A 4,886-nucleotide genomic window follows, 5' to 3' on the forward strand; every position below is an offset into this window, starting at 1 on the left:
CACACACACACCCCACACATCACACTCACACCCCACACATCACACACATACATACACATCACACACACATCACACACACCACACACACTCCACACACATCATAGACGCACACACACATACACACCAGACACACACCAGACACACACAACACAGAAACATACACACAACACATCACAGACACACACACACACATTCACACACCACACACAGCACACACCACACTCACACCACATCCACGTTCACACATATACACCACAGACCCACATACAAACAGAGCACACAGACATTCACACACACACACGCAGGGATGATGGGAACTTGGCACTGCTGCTGGCTGAGGAATTCAGTGATTAACGTGTGGGCAGGGCTCTCTCCCGTGAAATACTCAACGGATCAGGCACCAGAGCGGCTGCCGGCTCGGGGCAGTCTGTCCAGGTGACTCTGCACCGGGCAGGCTGGGGAGAGTGGCCCGGGACCTGTGCCCTGGTTGTGCCCCAGAGAGCTGGGGCTGCAGCTCGTCCCAGCCCCTGAGCTACTGGGTATGGAAAAGACATTACCTTCGAACGGGGGAATGCCATGCTCATCGCCAAAGCCACGTACGGGGCTGGTGAAGGCGGGGGCTGTGCACCCAGACAACCTGGGCTTCCGAGGCCCTCTGAGCGCTCATCTGTAAAATGGGTGTGATTTGTGAAGACAATGAGTTAATAATACATGGAAAGAACTAAGAACCGTGCTTGGTCCTTCAGGAGCTCACAGTAAGTATTAAAACTCATCATCATCATTATTGTCACAGAAAATTTGGAACATCCAAATAAGGAACATCATACATAACATTAAAATTCTCCCTAATCCAGGGGAGCCTGGGTGGCTCAGTTGTTAAGCATCTGGCTTCGGCTCAGGTCGTGATCCCAGGGTCCTGGGATCGAGCCCCACATCGGCTCCCTGCTCCGTGGGAAGCCTGCTTCTCCCTCTCCCTCTGCCACGCTTGTGTTCCCTCTCTCGCTGTGTCTCTCTCTGTCAAATAAATAAATAAAGTCTTTTAAAAAATTAAAATAAAATTCTCCCATATGCAAGCAAAAAAAAGTTATCTGAGATGGAAAAATGTTTATAAAGCAGAAGGAGAATGCGCAAAAACAAGTTATCAGCATGGATAGTGTGAGTCCTTTCTTAGCAGGAAAATATATAGAATTACATACATGTAAATGTCTATATACATAGAGACCCTCCAGAAGAACATGCAGCAAGTGTTAATAGGAGTTCTCACGAAGATTAATCTTGATTTTAATTTGTTCTCTGCCTGTTTGAATTTTCTGATTCATCTGAACATCGATGACTTCCATAACTATTCTTAAAATAAAGAAAATGAAATGAACAATTACCACCCCCCCCAACCCCGGAGAGTCAGTCCCCACTTGAATGTGTGTCTTTCAGCCTTCTAAATTCATATATATATGTACTTTTATTTAAAACATAAAATAGGGGCACCTGAGTGGCTCAGTCGGTTAAGTGTCTGCCTCCAGCTCAGGTCATGATCTCAGGGTCCTGGGATGGAGCCCTATCTCTCCCTCTCCTCCCCGCTCATGCTCACTCATGCTTGCTCATCTTACTCGTGCTCTCTGTTGCTATCTTTGTCTCTCTCTCAAATAAATAAATAAAATCTTTAACAAAAAAAAGAAAATGAAGTGAACAATTACCAATCCCCCCCGATAGTCACCCCCACTTGAATGTGTGTCTTTCAGCCTTCTAAATTCATATATATGTGTACTTTTATTTAAAACATAAAATAGGGGCACCTGGGTGGCAAAGTCAGTTGAGCATCCAACTCTTGATTTCGGCTCAGCATGATCTCAGCGTTGTGAGATCGAGCCCCGTGTTGGTCTCCACACTCAGCGCAGAGTCTGCTTAAGATTCTCTCACTCTCCCTCCCTCTGTCTCTCCCCACCTCTCTCAAACCAAATAAAATAACATTCTTCAAACTATTTTGTAGCTGACTCTTCCCTTCAAATATTGGTTTTGAAGGTTTTCAAGCCAACAGAAAAGTTGAAGAATGGAATATTTCAGCGAACACTCAGAGAAACCTCATCTGCATTCACCAATTATTCACATTTTCACATCTTGGTGATGTACAGATAGATGATACACAGACGGTACGTAGACGATACCTAGATGACAATGAGTGCACACACTTGCTGAGCCATTTGAAAGTAAATTACCAACATCATGATTTTTCACCCTTAAATAAATAAGCACAAGGACTTTCTCTGTCGTAACTACAAGACCATTATCACTCCCCAGATAGTTACCATTGATATGATATAATATGCAGTCCATATTCAAATCTCCTCAATTGTCCCAATAATGTCTTTTATAGCTGATTTTCCTCTCATCCAAGATCCAATCAATAATCACACAGAGCCCTTAATTGTCACGATAACCTACTTCTTTAAACTTAAATGAGCATGAACAACTTTTCATGTCAAAAAAAAATAGCTAATATGATTTAAACACTCACCAGCCAGGAAGGAGGCTGCCTGGTTCCCGGCACTTCACCAGCACCAGCACTAACATTTTATTTAAGTTTTTCCAATTTTAAAGGCAAAAATTAGGATCTCTTGGTTTTTCTGCATTTCAACACTGCTGGGTTGCGATTTTTTATGTTTAATAACACCTGGCATTTTGTCATTGTTCCCCCTGCATCTTCTCTGCTCACTTTCCTTTTGGAGCATTTATCTTTCTCTTAATGATGTTTGAACTTGAAGGGCCTTACCCCCTCATATGTCACATGTTATAAAATGTTTCTCATGGTTTTATTTCCCTTTTAAACTTTGCAAATTTTTAATGTGCAGAATTTTGACACTTGTGACCTCAACTCAGCGTTTACTTTTATGATTCTTGGCCTTAGTGCTACAATTAGAAAGTCCTTCCTCACCTCCATTTCTCTTCTAGTACATTCCTGTTGTTTTCTGGTACTTCGTTACAGTTAAACTTTTCAGCCCTCTTCCGTTTGTGAAAATTGTATGTTTCTCCAAATGGTTAGCTAATCATACCAATTCCATTCATTTTTCTTTTACCAATTCCATTTATAAACAACAGAAGGGAAGTCCTTATTAAATGAATGACACATAAATTATGGAATTTCCATGTAATGGACTAATAATTGGCCGTTAAAAAGAATAAGGTAGACAGATAGGTCTTACAAGGGAAAAACAAAAATTCAAGCTGCAGAGCAGTGCACATACACGTAGCATGTGACCCCCAAAGCAAAGGTGTATTTGTGTGTACACATGTACACACACAAAACACGCTCTCTTGTCCCTCCTGCTCTCCTTTGCTGACTGTTCCTCCTCCTCTTTTGCCTTCCAAATATTTGGAGTCCCAGGACTCAGGCCTTGAGCTATTCTGTACCTTCAGGATCTCCGAAATGACCTCATCTAGGCCCATGGCTTTCAATATTTGCCCCTAACTTCCAAATTTATCTCTAGCCTTCCCTCTCTCCTGAGTTATAGACTCTTCTATCCACTGCTAAGTAGATATTTGGATAGTGTATAGTTAGGAATGCTTTTGGCTACACAGAATACTCAAGTAAACAGAGGCTTAAACATTACAGAGATTGAATTGTATCACATAAAATATTTTGAGGCAGAGAGTTCAGGGCTGGTGCTGTGGCTCAGCAGTGTTATTTAAAAAAAAAAAAATCAGGTTCATTCATGCTGTTATTGTTAGCAAGATGGCTGCCACAGCTCCAGACATTGCATTCACATCCATGGGATAAATGGATGGCAAAAGCCACATCTATGCTTTTTATCAGGAAAGCAAAGATGTTCCCAGATTTTCCACCATCCTCCAGCAAATTCTCCCTATATGACAGTCTCATTGGGCAGAACTTGGTCGTGTAACCATATGCAGAGACATTGTAAGAGAAAATATGGGAGCTCTCCTTTCCAGCCTCTGTTCTGTGGGTGGGAAAGAGAAAATAGAGGCTGGGAATAGGTGTTGGGTATGGCCAATAAGTCATAGAGATGACTATTATCTGTCATCTCAAGTGCAGTTTCCAAAACAAAAATCCAGTATTCCTTCCCAACACAACCCTCCCACATATGCCTCATCTTAGTAAGTAGCACCTCATTCTCACCAGCACCTCTTGCCCAAATGCACAGGAACCATCAGGGACTTCTCTCCTTCTTTATCAGCCTGTTCTGTCTTCTCCAAAGATACAACCTAGCGCTGACTGCGTCTCATTCTCTCCAGCTTGGCACCCCTATCAAAGCGCCAGGTTACTCCCATAGCTTCTGCTGACCTCTTTGTTGAATCTCCATCTGGAAGCCAGAATAACCCTTTTAGTTTTTTTAATTTTTTTATTAACATATAATGTATTATTCTTTCAGGGGTACAGGTCTGTGATTCATCAGTCTTACACAATTCACAGCACTCATCATAGTACTTACCCTCCCCAATGTCTATCACCCAGCCACCCCATCCCTCCCATCCCCCTCCACTCCAGCAACCCTCAGTTTGTTTCCTGAGATTAAGAGTCTCTTATGGTTTGTCTCCCTCTCTGGTTTCATCTTGTTTCATTTTTTCCTCCCTTCCCCTATGATCCTCTGTCTTGTTTCTCAAATTCCTCATATCAGTGAGATCATATGATACTTGTCTTTCTCTGATTGACTTATTTCGCTTAGCCTAATACCCTCTAGTTCCATCTACATCGTTGCAAATGGCAAGATTTCATTTTTTTGATGGCTGTGTAATATTCCATTGTATATATACACCACATCTTCTTTATCCATTCATCTGTTGATGGACATCTAGGCTCTTTCCATAGTTTGGCTATTGTGGACACTGCTGCTATAAACATTGGGGTGCAGGTGCCCCTTCGGATCCCTACA

The sequence above is a fragment of the Neomonachus schauinslandi genome, chromosome 3 (assembly GCF_002201575.2).
Source record: "Neomonachus schauinslandi chromosome 3, ASM220157v2, whole genome shotgun sequence".
NCBI lineage: Eukaryota > Metazoa > Chordata > Mammalia > Carnivora > Phocidae > Neomonachus > Neomonachus schauinslandi.